We start from the raw sequence: 20,076 nt of genomic DNA, 5'->3' as shown, positions 1-20,076 counted from the left end.
TAATATTTAAAGATGATTAAGGACTCCTTTGATAAAAATATAATAATAATAAAAAAAATTATCTCCACTTATTTCCTTGAATTTATTTACCTTTTTTATCTTGATGTTGCTACTATCTATTTTTCCAGGTGTGACAAAACTCACAAGCCCCTTAAATTTAATTGCTTCCTTGGCTGTTAGGATCCCCATCCAGGGATAGTCTAAGTTTTTGTGGGAGGTGGAAATCTTTGCTATCAGTACTTGGACACCTAGATGGAAAACTCAGAGCTGAGGTTTATATATTTGGAGAGGAAAAAAACCCAACAAAACACCTCAAAACAAAACAAAACAAAACACAAACCAGAGCTAATGCCAGAAACCATACACCAAGGAAAGCCAACTTTCTCCATCTTTAACTACTAGGCACAAGGCATGAAAGACTACTTCCAGATCCCACTGAACTTCATGAGGATGTTTGCAATCAACATCAAGTTAGGAACAGACTATTATTTTTCTAGCTCTGGTTAACCACAAAATATTAGAAACTAAAATGATGGCACACTTATTTAAAGAAAAGTCGGTTGAGGCATTTTTTAATAAGATTCTAATGTTACATTATCACCTTCCCTCTTCCATTTGATGCCATTGTTACTGGATTTCTCAGGTTAAAACTCGTGTATTTCCAACCCTAAAACCAACTACAGCAGTACTTCTTCAAATGGCATATTGTGATACAAAGTTGTCACAGTAAATACAAAGCTTCTCCAGTGGGGTGTTGCTGATGGTAATGCTGGGCATGGGACAGTGCTGCAAGGAAGCCCAGACTGAAATATGATAGGAAAAAGCAAGGGGGAAACCCAAGGAAGTTCTCTCCCTGCTGCTGCCCTTGAGCTTGACACAGCCACCTCCTTCCATCCATATTTGCTTCTCTGTCCCAGCCACCCCACAACAACTCAGTACCCAGTGCCTTGGTATATTGGAATAACCTCTCCGACTTCTCTGTGTGTGTACATATCTATACGTACAAAACACTGGAAAAAGTGTGTGTTGCAGAGAAGAGGATGAGAAATGGAGCAGAGCGGCATGTGGAAAAGCATATAGAGAACCAATGACATATGCCAGGATATATTTGATTGAAAGTAGCACTGATCCTTGTTTGCTATAACTGACTTGTAACATGGGTATTTCAGGGAATTCTATCATGTCATGTTGAAGTTTTTTTGCTATACTGTACCCTGAATATGGCAAATTGTTTACACATTTCAATTTTTTGTTTTCATAGTTCTGGCTAACAATGATATAGCAAAACAGTAGGAACCTATGAAGAAGTTGAGAATAGACAGGACATAAAATATTTTGCCACAGGAATTCTGTATATGAGTATTACTTATTTTCCTTTTCATATATGTGCAGTCAGCTCTAGTGGCTCAGTTTATGTTTTGACCTCAAATGCCAAGTTTAGCTTGGCTCTGGAACCAAAGATTTTGGTTTACCAGAGGCTAATGGTAGCCTTTCCATTAAAGTTACCCATATAAAGACATTTGAATGAAAAGTTTGCAATGTTTTACATAGTTTTGTGATATTTATTTTGATTGCAAAATAGAAACCATTAATATTAATGCTCAATTAAAAATAATCTAGAATGCTGACTGTCTAGAACAAGGAAAACAAGAATGTGAAATACCGGTCATGATCCATGTGTTTACATAGACTTCAGACTTAGCTGCCTTTTCTTGCATCTCTTCTGTGAAGATGAATTCATAAATCTCTGAATGAGACATCTGTAGAAGTCTGCTCACACAGAAAAAAGTGAGGTTTTCTGAACAGGGAAATATTCAAAGGTGATTCAAAAAAGCAATTTTGCTAAAAGAGCTTATCACTTCAGAGCAAGCCCTAAGTATCAGTCTGGCTCACTACTGTCTAGATTCTCACATGTGCACAACCTGTAACTGCACTACAAAATAAGAAATAAAAGCAAACTATGCAGATTCTGTGTAAACTTTATAGATGATAGAAAGAAATCTAGAATTGAACTCACAGGTTTCATATTCCTCAAATTTTATAGAGATTACTGTGCTGTTGAACTAACAAGCTGAGGAAATCTTTCAAGAACATACAACTATTCTAAGACAAATAAGTGACAAATAATTGCACTGATGGTAGCTGATCCAAAACTGCATTTAATTGCTGTCTTAAACAAAAATTTAATGTGATACAATAGTTTTCTCGTACAGTGGTGGATTGTCAGTTCTGATCATTTAAGAAAGATGGTTTCTTATCCAATACCACTGCTTTTATCTCATACTAATGCTTACATGGAGTTGTCTGTTTATATTACCAAAGTATCATATAAATATAAATAAAAGCAAGGCATAAATATTTGTAGCTGTTTTACAACAAACAAAATAATTTTTGGCAAGTTGTTCTTGCCTGTAAGTAAAAAGCACTGTGAGACAGTCCTGCAAACAATCAGACAGATAGGAACACATAGAATGAAGGAGAGGAACTGAAAACCATCTAGCTCTTTTCCTCCAGAAATTTGCAAGTCAGTGCCTGTAGTGGCCTAAAAGGCCAAAACATTTCTGTGTTCCCTTTTTTCTGCTGTTAACTTTGTGGCTGACCCCATATTGGTGCAAAACCAAACCAAAAGAAAAAAAAAGAAAAGCTTCTGGTCTTTCATGAATCACACTTTGATTTAATCTTTCATCTTCAGTACATTCTAACCTTGTCTTTCTCTAATTCTCACCTAAAAGCATGGCTCTCTATCTCCATCCCCTACATATGGTATGAGGATTTACTTCTGATACCAAATTGTGATAGTGAGTAAATCATAAAAAACTTTCCTATTGAGAATGTGGACATTGTCACTGTATGAAACAATTCATATTAAGCAGTTCCAGATGGAAGTATATTTTACCAAATAAGTATGAATCATTTTATGTTTCACATGACAAAAATTGAAAGAAATAATAATTAGAAACACCATTCCCACCTTATTCCTCTACCATACATCACTGCTTTCAACTCTAGCCCTCTGTGTCAGAAGGTAAAAGTCCATTAAAAGATAGGCAGAGAGGCTTTTGTCTCTTTGTCACCCACCATTTCTGGTATGAGAAGCAACAAGGCATAGAAACAATTCAGGCATCGCTCTGTTGATAGAATTTATGACATGGAGAGAGGAAATGAGCAAGAAGAGTTAAAAAAAGTAAAATTGAATTTATACTAGAGTAGCAATGTCAGCTGTGTTTATGCAATAGTTGCTCACATCAATAGTGAGTGAAGAGAGCAAAAAAGATATATATCTTTGCAAGCAGAAGGCAAATCGAATATATGAACACAGATAACTACGAACAGGGGAGGTATAACTGTAAAAGTACTTGATGAGACTACCAGCAAGGCTTTTTCCATGTAGATTTATGTACAGTGCCTTAATGAAAGGGCATATTTTTGGGAGGGCAGTGTAGGGAGAAAGCTGACATACTGCAAGTTTGATATTAAAGAAGGGGTGCATGAAGGAACAGGTATGAGATACAGAAGACAGGTGGTAAATGAAAACAGAACAAAGTAAAGAAAAGATTAATTTAGGCAATGCAGAAGCTGTAGAAATGGAATATTTTATTGGAAAATTAACAGTTATAAGCATTTTCTTTTGAAAGTGTTATGACATAATTTTGTTTATACAGGTTTCTGCCAACCATCTTTCCATAGAACTTTTCAGTAATGTCATCCAAAGACCAAATGTTCAAATATTGGACACTGTCTGGAGAATGTTCCTTGGTACACCAGAGTTAGGAGTATGGTTCATTTAGACATTCGTTAAGTCTTGATAGATGATATATTGGAGAAACTACTGTTTCATTACAAAGGTAGAAATAGAATCACAAAACACTTGCATAAAAATGTCTCCAGAACTGCAAGGTATGGAGAAAAAGTAGAGGGACAAAGTTAAAAGCACTAAGAAATCTCATCTCTCGATTGCAGTTATTTACAGATTACTGTTTTTCTTTTTTTTCCTGTAAAGGGAAAGCACTAAAGCATAAGCTTGTTAGCTCATACTAGATGGAGCTATCCAAAACCAAGGCAGTTCAAAACCAGTTTTGTTGTATCAGTTGGTCAAATACTTTCCCATCACACAGGCCATAAGGAATATGGGACAAGAAGAGTATCACAGAAAAGAGGGAACAAAAGATGAACATATAATAAAAATGCTAAAACATTGCTGAAATGTATAGATGTACACTGAACAAACTCTCCAACACTGTGAAGTCTTCAGTATATGTGCACACTGCTCCTTCATATATTTTTGGCTTTGTTTTTCTGGTTCTGAAAGGAAGAAAAATCTTATCCAGAGATCACGTTCTTCAGGCTGACATCAGTGTTGAAATTATATATTCCATGATAACAATACTGAAAGACCATAGCCATACAGTGTTGCCAACTTTTTTCTCACTTTAATTCTTAAAATAATGTTACAACTTTAACCAAGGCTAAAGCCCCACATGTGAAAGTCCATCCTATATCCTGAAAAAGACTGCGATTTCAACAATTCTCCTCTTCTATATCAACAAGAAAAAGAGATCTTCAGTTTGCTCAGCAAATTCCTCTCTCCGTCTCTTAATGCTAAGTTGCTGTCCTACAGTGAGATAAGTAGAACTAGTAGAACTGCAAGAGAAATGTACAGATGTTATGCTGTAACGAAGAAATTATGAGAAAAGGCAGGGAATAAGCAGAAGATATTAGAAGTCCAACTCACTTGTTGGGTAATGGGAGAGAAGAGAATGCTGGGCCAAATTATTTAACCCAGTGCTAAGCAGATCTGGAGAAGGAAAATTTGCATCAGAGGACAATCATCTCACTTGTTCTTCTAAACTCGGGATGGTGACAAACAATGACTATCACACATGTTAATAGTGGACTGACATAATTTAAGAAATACGACTGACTCAATACTGTCTATGTTGTAGTTTAGGAATATGGGATACTGTGGGAACTCTGAAGATGGGAAAGTGCCATAGCAAATCCAAAAGCCTTTAAAAAAAAACCTGAAAAAAATTACACAAGTGCATGCGTGCAAAGTAAAAGCCTGAACTAAAGTCCATTGAAAGCAACATTAATCTTCCAATTAACTTCAGCAGGCTTTTCATGGATTTTATTTGTGATCATTAAGAATGAAAAAGAGGAGTCTCGTGATTCATCCTTAATTACCCCAAATATTCATTTAATGAAATCCTCACTCAAGTGTGGTTGATGAAGCTCTGCCATTGACTTACAAGAAGCCAGGATCCCTGCCAGGGTGACACAAAGTGGAACTAATTGAAGAAGATTCTGCTCTTACCTTAAACACAGGTAAAAAATCTGCCTTATCATACAAGCTAAAATTGTGACTCAAGAATAATCAAAAGTATTCTCTTAAAAATCTAGCTACCACACTTTTCTTAATTTAGAATAATAATTGTATATTTTTGATAATTAGAGCATAATTATCACACTATGTTATTGTTTGATATACGAGAAATATAAGGCACTATTTGTATAGCTACTTAGTCATTAAAGGTCATGCTTTTTCCAGTTAAAAACAGTGACTGGAAAAGACATTTATATGAGAAACCTGGTTTCCTCTTTCTTAACCATGCAGAAAAATATTTCGTTATCTATGTTTGGACACAAACAAAAACTTTGGAATGCATCTTGAAAAGACTGAATCTTCCTACAGTCACATCAATGAGTTGTATGGTTAAATTAGAAAATAAGGCTTCCCATTTGTACAGAAGGTATGTGTGTTGAAACAACATCTCTGCCAAATTAGCTAAAGCAAAATATGAGACAGCTCTGCTTCAAATATTTCAGGCAAATTTATCTTTAATTTTGCAAGTATCCCCAGAAGAAAAACTGCATTGCTCAAAGCATTTCTAACGAGAATGAAGTAAGTCACAGTGTGCAAAAAATATGATGTTCCCTCACATCCGGTGACAGGAAAGTTCAAAATGATAAACTTAATGAATCAACATCTCAGGCCCTTGTTCACCTTCTTTATTGTTCCAAAAGTTGCACTAAGCAGTCAGAAAACTATCCTACATACTTAACGGGGATATAAAGTAGTCATAACATGCTTTTTTTTTTTTTTTGATTACTCACAGTATAACTCTCACAGTGTCAGAGCAAAGCATCCAGATAAAAAGTCAACATACTGGTGAGTATATAGTATCACACCTAATAGCCATCTGAGATCTAACGAGACATGAAAACCCAAAGGCAGCTGAAAAACACTGTAATTTTGGCCAGGGGGAATGTAAGGTTAAGACATATTTGTTTGTTTGTTTGTTTTTGGTTTTGTTTTTTTTTATTCTATTGAGCTTGAAGAAGAGTTGATTCATGCTGTTTGACTATCCTAGCCAGTCTATCTTACAGATTTGTCATCCTTCACAAAAAATCAGGGAAATGGGCAATTAGATATTGATGAAAGATTCCTCACCAGTACTTCAGAGGCATTTGGAGTGGATGACATCTCAGAAGCACAAAAACTATACTATATCAACTCAAAAGATATTACTATGCATCACCTGAAATGAGTTTTCATCTGTCAACTGGTCTACAATCAAAGTAATTCCATACACTTAATATAAATCTATGACAAATACAAGGCAAGTACCGTTAACACAACCTTCTTTTATTCTAGGGTAGCTATCCTCAAATTTAATAACATTTTTTATGAAGTAAAATAATTTTTCAAGGATATTTACTATGAATTAGATGTATGTGGAAAAATTTTATCTTAGGTTAATTTATATAATGTGTCTGAGTTCTACTAGTAAATCTAATTTACCATAGTAGCCCAAGAGACTTTAATTATGTGGTGAAATATACTTCAGAGAAAGGGAGCAAATTCAGTGGAATATTGAAGGTTTTTTTTAATCTCCTGATGTTTTGAGGAAAACTCTGGTTATGATAAAATGAGGGAAAATTTTGCCTTTTGTTTAAATGGTATGAAGAAATTTCTGCATAAGGATCACTGACAGGTTTGGTTCAGCTATGTGGCTGCCTTTCCTTGATGAATGTATGTCTTTGTAAACAGTTTTAAAGAACATGAATTCTTCTATACATCTATTCCTTTATTATAGCTATGTAATGACAGTATCACATTGCAATGCCTTTTGTGTCTGTGTGAAAGCACAATCCACATATGTTTCCAGAAAAAAATTGAACTCCAAGGTTCTTTGGAGTTGCCCATCTCTCACAAGCACCTTAGATAAATGCTACCAAAACGTGGAGCATAATGGAGCTGGCATATCTCTAAAGTACCAAATACTTTAAGCTGTAATTTTTTTCTTAACCTGCTGATGTTATTATTTCAACTAACTTTCAAAAAAGGGCATATGGCTTTGGTCATATTTACTGTGAATAATCAAGAACAATAGTTTGGTATTTATATTTCACAATAAGTACAGTTTCTTTCATTTAGCAGTGAGTGCCCTGACCTTTAAAGTGCTAGCCAGGTTGTCACCATCCTCACTGTACATTTTGTATTAAAAATACTGTCTAAGATGAACCGATTAAGACATAATCAGGGGAGTACAGTTACATTTCAAACTGAACATGGACTTTTTCTGCCAAGATGGAAAATTAACTTTGAAAAACAACTAAAATTTATTGCAAAGATGACTCTGTGTGACAGTGTGGTTAAAGGAATTAGCTGTTCTCCTTTGGGGCCAAGCTTTTTTTTGTTTGTTTGTTTTTTCTATATTGTGCTCCACAGTTAATTGAGAAACTACAATCTATTTCCTTAAAACTTTCAGAAAACCATAATTTTCAATTTCAGAAAAGTGAAGGCCAAGAAAAAAATAAGACATATGAGGGTCCTGTTCCTCTTTGCATAGTATGCATGCAATGTAGTTTAGCAGTTAAGGACTAAGCTTAATTACATCTACGCAAGGACATGTGTGAATTTCTATAACACTTGCTTTAACACTGGCACATATCACTAAGTGACACACTTGTGGAGGTTATCTTCACAGTCCTTATTTGAAAGATTCCTTCAATTTGAGAGGGGAAACTGTAAGTTGAACTTCTGGGGATATTTTTTTCATCATATACATTATTTCAGTAATATTTTACATCAGCAAGGAATACACCATGCTGATACTAATCAAATGTCATTCAAGCTGCACAAGAAGCAGTCATCATGAGTATTTCACTCCAATCCATTGCTGTTGTTATCTTATTCTCTACTTGCGGCATTGCCACATAGCCAAAAAGAACATAAATTCCATGCTTAAGGAATTTCTTACCTAATTTCATTAGGCCTGCCCATAACCAAATTGACACTGTTTGCATACACAATTTTACTTAAACGGAAAGATTAAACACTGCATTCTCTCAATTTCTTTCATGCTTCCTCCTACATCAATAAAAAGGAAATGTAAATACAGTCAGATCCTTGATTGTGATGGATGGGATCCTGCAAACAACTAGATGTGAGACAGTGGCAAATAAAGGCAGGAGTGATATTGTGATAAGCAAGAGACAAGGTGCCACATATGTGGAATTTTGTCAGAGTATAAGTTTAAAGCAATAAAGTGTTAGAAAGAAAACAATTTAATTGGGTTGCTTTGACATCATGAACACTTAAATATTATCAGTAGGATGTTAATGACGTCATTTGGAAATGAACACACAACACAAAGAAGTTGTGCAGAAGCAAGCTGGGAGCAAAAGACGGGACCATTTGCAAGTTAAAGGAACCCTCTTTGTCTTGTGAGTGGAACATATCCAGGCAGGTTGCAAATTTCAAACTATTCATCTAAGGTGTAACTTTCATTAATTAGTTACTCTGCTAAATCAATCAGTAGATCAATGTGTTCTCTGACTGATATGGTCTGGAATATTACTTATTGTTACTGTAACTGGCAGCTATACATATATATGTATATATGTATATATAGAATAGAAACTTCACATATAACAGCATATATATCTGCTGTTACAGATATTGGACCCTGAAGGTCTAGTCAGAACAGGCAGGTGCTTCCCATTACTTTCAGGCCAATGAAACAGTCACATTGGAAGAGAGTCTCCCTTGTGTGCAGTGAAGCATGCCAGAGTGAATACTGTTATGCCCTTCACCACTTCCTTTCTTGGCTAAACTGATTCTTGATGTTGCAGTAGAAAAATATTAATTTGTTTATGATTGTTAATCACCATTATTTACAGTGATCAAATGTGGATTTGAAATACCAGGATGATGAACATAGCAGCTTTAGAAAAATTCTCATGATAGACTGTGGTGTAAGATGTTGTGTATTCTGACTAAAGCTGTCCAATGGTTAGAGCATATGTAAAGTTTGTCTGGATTTTCTGGTTTCTAAAAAGTCTCTCTACTCAGCTACCTGTTTCTAAGAACTTTGATGACATCTATGCCTATGTCAAATTTAAACCAGTTTTCTGAAGGCTGAGTTAAAAACACTACAGATATTATGTAGGTCGTATTTAGCATATTTCTGTAGGTAAATACACTGTAAAGGTACATATAACCGAGTTGCCCAAGTATGTTGTTTCCATAGCAATTGAAATGGTGAATGATAGCATAGTGAAAAATTTTCATGAGAGGAACTCTAAAAATTAAAATAGTAAGTACTGTTTTGTAGTATTTGTTGGTTAAGCCACTGACAAAAAAGAGGCTATATTATAGACACTCATTACTAATTGTAAATACTTCAATGTGCATCAGATTATACTCAACAGCATAACTTGGAGGTCTATGATATTTACATGCTTTCATAAATGGACTATTCTGGAGATACATTCAGAACAACCGCAGGGTAGCATAAAGTCCTTTGGCAGACAGCTTTCACCACAAAAACCATTGAGAGTTAAGTAAGAGACTTTAGGAACTTCATTTTTATTCAACTCCTGAGGCCACCAGAATGTTATGCCAAACCTGCTAGCAATTCATGGGAAGTAAAGACAGTGCAATGGTATTTTCTGCTCACAGTCTAAAAACCACTACCAGCGGGAAAGATCAGTCATTTTGCAAATCAGCAATTTTTTGCCAATTACTACTGAAACACCAGAAAATATGTAACTGAAAAATAGCATAGCTGTGTCTTTCATCTTGCTTGCATGTTGCAAAATAATTAACAGCTGCCCGAATGTGAATATTGACACAGTATAAAACTGGGACACCTTTGTGCCACTTATCTGACAAGCAAAACTCAAGGTTTAAGGTCTTGGTTTGAGTACCGTGGTCCTGAGGCTGATCACAAGTTTGGGGTAGCCATACAGAAGTTTTGGCCTTTGATGTTCAAAACACACCTTGACCCCGTATCTGCTTCTTGACAGATTTGACGACTGCAAACTTCCAACACAAATTCTCTCAAAAAATGCAAATAGTCCTTTCTACAGGCAGTCTATTTGGCCTGCCAAATGCCACAGGCAGAAAAGCAAGTCAGAATAACAGTGATAATCTCTAATTGTCATAGCATACAGATTTCAGAGGTAATGCTGAAAATCATCCATATCCAGACTCTTAAATAAGAGTGTCTTCTGTGGCACAAATCAATCAGGACAGCTCCTGTTTAGCTAATGAGAACCCATTTAGGGTAAAACTCAAAACTGGACATTGCAGTATTTATAAAAGACAGCAAGTATAATGACTATGCCTGTGCAGGCTAATCCCACCCCACTGAATTAGAAGGTACTTCCTGATGTATTCGGCTCACTGAGAAAAAAATATCTGTATATGTTAAGGTAGTTATTTAAACTCTTGCATTGAAGGATGGGGTGGCAGACAGGAACTTTAGTATCAGAACAGACTACTACTCTCTTCCCAGCTGTCTCCTTACTGATAGAAGACAGCCAAGATGGATGTTTTACAGTATTTTTAGGCAAACAAAAAACCTGTTTTCCATTAGGAGGTAAATCTTAACCTTAATTCCCTCTCAGATCCCCTGATCAGCTAAAATAGCTAAGTTACTTCTTTATAAATAATTTATTTTAAATTAAAATGATAAGTTTAAAAAGCATTCCCGTGAAGTCCCTCATAGAAGGTAAATTGGTTCAGACTATTGATTATGGAATTTTGGATGGACAAATACTGGTTGGACATTTGAAGCAAATAATTTTATATATGTTTCAATTCCTCTAAAATGAAAAAAAAAAAAAAATCCACTCACTTTATCTAGCCACACATTTAAGTGGGGGGAAATATTTTTGTGTCAGTTAGAAACTTCACATTAAACAGAACTCTTTTATCAATGTTGATTTACAGGTATTACAAAACTTTAATATCAGTGATGAAAATGATTGCTTTTAAACCCGTCTGAGTTTAAATCAATGTGAAACAACATTGTGGTTAACATTGGTTAACATGACTGCAAAGTCTTCACAGATATTTTTGCTAATTTCCTCTTAATTTTTTGAAAATGATGTCTGCAAGACAGCATTAGGGACACATTAGATTTTGCAGAATATCACTGACCTTCATATGATATAAAAATGTTAGAGGCAGGTATTTATGAAGTAAACTATTCATGAACATAATGCACTGACTTAAGTATTTCCTTGGTAAGTCACTCCTGCCAAATAATTCATTTTTACATTAAGATTGTAGTAGCTCATCTACCAATTCTTACTAAATATTATCAATAAATTATTAAAGTATATTCACATCTTCTTGAAATTCTGAAGAAACATTATGGATGTATCCTCGCCTCTTCTTTATACCTCAGTTTGTTTTCTAATATTGGCTTCTGCAATCATCTGTTTCATCCATTATGATTCTTAAATCTACAGCATATTTGGAATGTAAATGTTCTAATGTGCCTCTTCAAACTGCCTGTTGAGAGGAAGCCCTCGTGTTTAACAAAACACACTGTTTTATATTATCTTGTTTGTAAAATCTCTTTACACAGTACTCATCCAAATAAAGTAAATGTTATATTATATAAACTACTTTTATAAACAGAGCTTTTATTGTTACACCCTGTTGGGAGTTGACTATGAAATCTTTTCCTGGAAGACAGTGCCCATCATTTGGGATACACTGTCAGAGAATGAATACTCAGGGGACACACACAGCTCATTACCTCATGCCATACTCAGCTGAATACAGAATGAACATTTTGAAATAAATTAATATCCTACCAGTTACAGCATAGTAACCTGCTCTTTGTCATGTGTCTAGGTGAAAAAATAATTCAGATAATGCAGTCAATGGCAAAGAAAAATTCCTTGTGAAGTGAAGCAACAGTATATTCAAACCATGAGAAGGTCAGACAATTTTTCTGGCATAGGAAGGTTCTTGTATTGTGAATTTCAGTGTAATCTATACATTCCATCACATCACTGATGTCAAGTATTTTGGGTCTACACATAACAGAGGCACAGAAGAAGATAACTAGCTCTTCATATCTACAAATTCCTCAACCATGGCCTTGTTCCAATTCCTTGTTATCATGAAAGAATTCTGACTTGCCTATTGCTGTGGTGGCAAAGGTCATTTTTGTAGATCTTTGTAGCTGTTTTCCTTGACATGGAGACCTTCTCAGCTGGATATCCTGCAGAGTGCTGTTTGTTAGTTGATAAATATACTTCCTTTTAAATTTTTTCAGTCAATGATGTGTAAGTTTTACGGAGTCCTCAGAGTTAAAAAAATGAAACTAAACAAATATACATTTATTTGGGTTTTATTTAGATAAAAGCAAAGTGTCTGAAGATTTTAAGAAGCCTTGGGCTGGGCACATTTCTTAAAAGGACTATGCTACTTAGAAGCTTAAGTCTTATATATTCACAGTAAGGTTTAGGATTGTACATATAATTTTTTAATGGCCTTTAGGCACTTTTAAAGTTTTCCTACATTGTCTCATTTTATTAATTGATTAACTAAGGACAATCACTGCGGTAACTCCATTTCTCCATCACTGTTGAACTTTAACAAATATTTATTAATGTAAAGACTCTTCTGAATGACTTCAGGATGGGCCTGTCTTCACCATTTCTCACAAGGTTGAATGGAGGCTTATAGACAATTGTTACAGAAATATCACTCCAAGGACAGACTGCAGATCAGAAATCTCCTCCAAAAATGAGATTCCTCCCAGTCTGAGTGACTGAATGTCAAACTGGGTGGAAATAGCACGAATGGCAGCAGACAGTGTACCAATTTACAAATGACCTTTAGAGAATGGACATGAGGGTTAACACTCAAACATCAATTCCACGCTAGTAGGAGCATGATGGTGGCAGAGAAATATGGAAGAGCAAGGAAACAAAAGAGACCAAAAGAGTTAATGAGTGTGATCAAGAGAGATGTGTTGCATGCACAAACTACCCGGGCTTGGGGAAAGGTAGAGAGAGAGGAGAGTACGTTCAGATCTGCCAGACACGCCTTTCTCTTAAATGCCCCTCCAATCTACTATCCTCAAGCTTTGTAACGTATCTATCAAACACCAAACAGTCCCCTCGCCAAACCCTATCCTTCATCTCCTTCTAGAAATCTTTCTCATGTGGTTTAGCTGGTGCAGAAAAGCAGAAATGAAGCAAAAATGTTTGGGTCCTGACATGAAAAGTTTGACATCTTAGTTGTGCAACCCAAAGGAGAAAGAAATCTGTAGCTCTCAAGTTTTAAAGATTTTGACAGAAAAACATATTCTTTTAGCTGCAAATTTTTTAAAAGTCAGCGTGGTTGTTTACATACCTATTTACACATTTCCATGAATATTTTTGTAATAATTCATGCCAAGGTATTTTGTTGGAAAAGGTTTAACTTATCTTGCCCTTTTCCATGATTTAGATAATTCTTTTGTAGCCACTTCTGACTTCCCTATGAAGAGCTGTCCCTTACTTTGTATCTTTTTGATTTTCAGGACAAATGACAGTTACTTTCTCAGAAGTTTCCTTCTTAAAAAAAAATCTCATTTTGTTCTCCTAAGAAAGAAACATATGAAGCAAAAGGATCATAAACACTAGTGCATTTCATCTACTTCCTATCAAGGAGGAGAAAACTTACATTCTAGTTTAGAAAAAGATCCCATAGTACATTTCAGTCCCTCTGTACTATAGATTAGAAATAGGAAAACTAAATTAAATAAAAAATAGGAATGTAATTTTCTTTATATTTACTGTAAGCACTGAGTCAAAGCAACAGGATAAAAAGAATGTTTGTTTAGAATGAAGCTAGTAATCTAGTGTCTTTAATGCAAAAAATCATTCTGTGTTAATTATACTATTCATACACTACAGGAATTAAACTGAATTCACTGCCTGATGCTAAACTGTAACTGATTAACCACAGCAGTATATTAACTACAGCAGCAATTTCACTACAGTAAGTGGAATTTAGAATTAAAGACTTCTTACCTTTTTAGCCAAAAGTTCATCTGAAGTATCCAGAATTGTAGGAGAGTAGACTTAGAATAAAGATCAGACTGAAGTGAATGCCTTGTTATATTCTTGGCACATTCTCAGGTACATTTTTGTCAAAAATGCCAAAACCAAATATGACGTTATTTGATTCAAATTAGGGTTCACTACCTTGTGCTGCTTGCAAGCCAGACATCAGAAATCTAATGACAAGACCAAGTTTTAGATCACTTAAATCAAAAGTACTTTAAGTCACACTTCAATATTGAACTATAATGTAGAAAAAAATTACTTTGTGAAGGTCAAACATCACTCAGGATTGAATACTTCTCAAGTGTTCACTTTTTGCTGCTTTTACATTATGCCTCAAAAATCTTGTGATTATAGGATGAAGATGGTTTATTCGGAATAACAGTTCATTTTACCTTATGATGATGTGAATATTTAAACACCAAAAAATTATTGAATGTTCAGCAAGGTTCTATAGATAAAACAGAAGGTTTAGTTCTGCAGACATAATGGCAAAATTGAGCTAAAATATATATATTAAACTGACAGAACAATTTACTGCCCATAGAACAGTGAAAAGATGGCAATACCTCAAGAAGGCCAAAATGCCTTCTGACAAAAATGCTGTGTTAGAGGTAACCCTTTGTGTTAGCCCTCACACAGGGCAGATGCATGGTACATCTCTATGGTACATACAAAATGGTATCTATTTTACAACAGAAAAGATTTTGCCTAGTGGAATTCAGTCCTATTTATGAGTCGAGGGCTTCCAACATCCTACAAGCTAAATGGAACAAATATTACATGGACAAACTTACACTCCATCTTTGCAGAAACAAGAAGCTCTGTTCAAATACAACATTTCAAAAATAGTTTTGAGTTTGCTCTCTTCCATCGACGTCAGTGAGACTTCAGCTTGCTTGCAAATGTCCTGTATAACTGTGGAGGAGTACTGACACTACAAGAGTCAGTTTTAATCCAAAGAGTATTACAGGACCACTTCTGTACAAATGTTGACTTAACGTTTTGGGTAGGACACATGCACATTCTTCTCCTTGCACTCTACAGAAAGAAGCTGTATTCAAAGTATTTTAGCTGAATGAGTGGGAATTATACTGGATAAGCAATGAGCCTAGACTGAGATATGGTTACTCAGAGATTTTTCTTTGGAATTTATTCTTAACAACAAAAATGTAATTATTTGTTTCATGAAAATTTTATTCCTGTGCTGATGCCTTTAATAATTTTTTCTTAGTTTTGGTTGCTCTTCTCCTTTTATGTCCTCTACCAATTTCCCATCATATGACACTAGCAGAGATCTGATGAGACCATACTGCCGTTTGAGTAGATGCAAATATTGTCATTATATAGTAGAGCATGATATTGTCAGTCTTTCTAGGTTCTACGGGTAATGCTCAAACCAGAAAAAAGATCAGAGATGTGAGTAGATAAAGTAAGGAAAATGTTTGTTATTTGGTTTTGCTTTTGAATTTTTAACCATCTGCTGCAAACTGCAACACATTTCATAAGACTTTACAAGAGGATAAAAGCAGATGTAGACAACAGTGTATTTTTCAGTGTACATTTGGCTTTCTAGGATAAACACCAGTGTCCTATGGATTCTGTTCAATTTTTCACCATTTTTACCTCGTTTCTAGTCAATGCCAGTTGAGGAACAGTTTTAAATTCAGTGGCATTGTTTACCTGTGACATGTATTTAGTAACGGAAATAGAACATGAAATTTTCAGAACACAACTAGGTGGGTACACATTGTGCCCACACTATGACATCTGCAATGTTTTTGTGATATACTATTCCATCATCTTGATTTTACATCAATCAATGTCAGACTGCCCCATCCTGTCAGCTACCCCGTTCAATTCAGAAGCAGAATTGTATCTAGAAGCAAGCAAAATGCATACTGGAATAGGTCCTTTGGTCTGTGTGATCAATGGGCCAAAACCATGGAGTGTACTGCTGAGCACCTCAGAGCACACTCATCATGGATGTGCCTGATAAACTAAATGAGACAATTGACAACTGAATGAGCTCAGTCCTGACATCTGTGAGAAAAAACATCAAGATACCAGTGAACAGCTTCAGTTTCTGGGGACCCTGAGCTGTGCACAAGGGAGCTCATACTACCTACTGCACAGCACTACTGAAAATACCACATCAAACTTGTCCCTGATGATGTATCTACGGCCTGCACAGAGATTATGAGGGTTGGCAGCAACAGTTTTGGAAACACTACCACACAATAAGGAACAATTTGGCAGATGTTATGTCTCAGGAAGAAGGTGCTAATCACAAAATTTAAAATTATTTAGGTACAGAAAGACACAAGTTGATATGTAGGAATTCGCTGGGACTAATTGTATTGTAACACAAGTGCCTTAACCCTGTACATTTTAATCATGTACTTCTGATATGTTTTGAGACATGTTTACATCAAGAAATGTTTAAAATAAAAATGATTTAAAAAAAACCCCACCTGAGAGTATGGGAAAGGTTCTTGAATACCACCCTTTCTTTTTCAATGCAACTTTTTTCCAATTGGCTTCAAAAAATAGTTTAAAAGATTGACCACTTTTGTAGTTTCAAAATTCACGTTTTAAGCTTCAAAAACATTAGAACTTTTATATTTTCAGTTTCAGAAATATATTTTGATGTAGTCTTATAGCATAGTTTAACAATTTATATTTTTTTCGTATTAAAAAAAATGAAGGATTAAAAAACCTGTGCATAATGTGATGGAAAGGAACAACTCAATAGGCTTTTTTTGCAAACAATATTGTCAAACTATGTGAATTTGTTAATAAATTTTATCTTTTTGGGAAGTGAAAAAAACCTGACATATAGTAAACTGACCTTTCTTATTTCAATTTTGATTTAAAAAATCTACTTATAAAACTGTGAAATCTGCAATATCATACTCCTGCCATTTTAAATGCAAACACAAGTTTTCATTCCAGTTTCACCTTATACTTCATTAACAACAAACAATATTTTGCAAAATTTTTTTCGGTGTAAAATGTTCTTTATATTTCTTCACGGGATGTTCTCTTTCCCATCAATGTACTTAGTCTGCACTGCACAGTACATGAGCATTATTACCCTCTTTCTCTTGAGCATGTTTTACTCTTTCCCAGTGTCAAAGTCTTTACAAAGAGCACTGAACTGGGAATCTTTTAGAACTTCTGTTTAATTGTAGCAGACGTGCCAATTCAGGATGCCAACAATAACATACAGTAGATGTTGTGTGTGGCTTTTTCATAGCTATTGGGATAGTGTTTCTTTGACAGACTGGATAATGAAGTGGGATGAGGTGAAGGGCAACTTCTGCTAGACATGTGTACGTGTTAGAAACCATGTGGCTGAAAGATTCAGACAGCTATTCAGTGAAAAACAACAAAAAAAAAGTGTCCTGCTAAAATGTTTCCAGTGATGTTTTTAATTAGAATAGCCTTGACAATATGTAATGGTGCATCCATTTTACAAAGCACAGAAGTTTTAACCTTGAAAAACTTTGTTAAATAAGTCATTAACTTTGGGTCCCACTCACCATAGGTGTAGGGTGTACATTCAAGCATTACTTAGCTTTAACATATACCAAAAGTTGTGTTTTCCCCTCTTTACAGACCCTATTACTTAAGACACCTGAAGCTTTGGCCCTTGTAAATCTAGAGGTGAGCATAAGTGTTATCAGGTTTCAAACAACATCAGTGCCATCTGATAGAGGAGGGTTGCACACTGATAGCTTGAGGAGCAAAGGTGAGGAGTAAGTGCACAGCTACTAGTATCATTTCCCATTCTTTCTGTTCAGTTTCTGAGTTACCCTGAAAAAGTAGTATTCAATATATGTGCCTATAGTCCATTAAAGACATAACAATTTAACTGGCAAAATAAACCATTCACAATCAGGTTTTGTTATTGTTTTGGGGAATATGTGACTTTAGGGCGATAAATACAGTACCTAATATATGCACAGCTTATGCATTCTCAGCAGGCCTTTCATTTCACTGGTGACTATTTAGCACTTTGTGCTCCTTTTCACAGTTCCAAAGACACTGGCCTTTAACTTGCCCTCTGCTCATGCACATTGCTGAGCAAATAAACAAAGGCTCCAAAAGACAATTTCCTTAATCAAGATATATCCATCCAGCTGCACGCTGAATTTCAACAGCTCCAGAGGAAGTAAGAAGGTTACAAAGTCCATGACATGCCTTTGACAAACAATGTCAAACCTAGTGAAGGCATACTTATGACATGGCCTAGACTCAATGAAATTAGTTTTAGTCCTATATTGACAATACTAATTAACATGCAGTTATTACAAATAGCTAAAGCTACAGACATTGTATGACTTCAGTCTGAGGTAAAGATTATCTCATGATCAAGAACAGTTATAATCCCTTTTGAGGAGTATCTTTTAATGCATAGAACAGAATATTACCGAAATAGTCTTCCATACCCAAGCCACAAAGAGAATCTCTTTTCAAAGGCAAAAGGCTAGGGCTGCCCTCATACAAATTAAAAAAAAAAAAAAAATCCTCAAAATATATGCATCCCTGCTGCACGTCACTTTTGATTATTTGACTACTTTGAGACTTTTAAATGTTGTCTTTGATATAATTAAACAGAGTGTACAAAAAAGACTTAAATAGGAAAGGAAAGGCCTTCTGAAAATAGAAGGGTGAAAGGAAAATGTGGGCAAGGAGGAGTAAGAGGCAAGGGAGTCAGTATTGCCTTTAAAATGAGGGTTCTCCCAGCTCTGTTTTTCACTTATGTGACTTTGGGCAAAACTTTCTTTTCATTAAGAAAAATTTCAGACTTCTGCAACAGGGAAGAGCAGTGGCTCTGCTCCAATAGACAGACACCACTAAGGTGCTTCTATTCTTCAGCAGTGCTGGAGAGGAGTGAGGAGCCCAGAAACAGCTCTTCCTTCTGATGGTTTTCTTGTCTTACCATCAAACCTCTGAAAAGTAACATGCATTGAGAGAACGCCTTGTCCAACAGTTTCACACTTTCTCTAGGCACCACTGCAGCAGGAGGAGCAAATGAACTGGTGCTGTGACAGCACCAAAGACAACATGCTGCATAGACCATGCCTCTGGGGAGAGTTCAAAATCACTAGATAATCCAGAGGAGGACAGGCCTGAGAATTTCCAGAGTTCCTTCTTGCATCTCATCTGCAATGGATGCCTCAGAGAGGTTAACCGGCCTGCTGTTCCCAGGTATGTGAAGGATCCCTTACACCATTCTGAAAGAGCTAAACACCATCAATAAAGTGTAAGTGTAACACACTGGGGGCTAGAGTTTCCTGGAAGTAGTTTGAGTTCAGCATGAAGGTGCGCTGTAGCTCTCTTTGAACCATAGTTCTCCCAGTGGAAAGAGATGTCTGTGAATTAATTTAAAAAATTGCTAAGTTCTTGGAAGCATGGGCTTACATAACTATCAATATGTTAAAAAATACATGAATAAAATAGGAAAAGAACATGCTTAATTTTCCACATATCCTGAAATTGATGAATTTACATAGAGACAAATATATGCTTTTATAAAACAAGCCATTAAATGTTTTTCATTAAATTGTTTTTCATTTTTCCGGCACCTCTGAAATACTTTTGGCATCCAAACACATGAGTTCACTACTTGAAACTGCTAAATTACAAGGCTCAATAGTGTGCTCTATAACATTTTTCATCTATTCTGTTTACAACTCCTAGCTG

Source organism: Athene cunicularia, assembly GCF_003259725.1.
Source record: "Athene cunicularia isolate RWA chromosome 1 unlocalized genomic scaffold, athCun1 chr1_part1, whole genome shotgun sequence".
Classification (NCBI taxonomy): Eukaryota; Metazoa; Chordata; class Aves; order Strigiformes; family Strigidae; genus Athene; species Athene cunicularia.
This window is presented reverse-complemented; position numbering follows the sequence as displayed.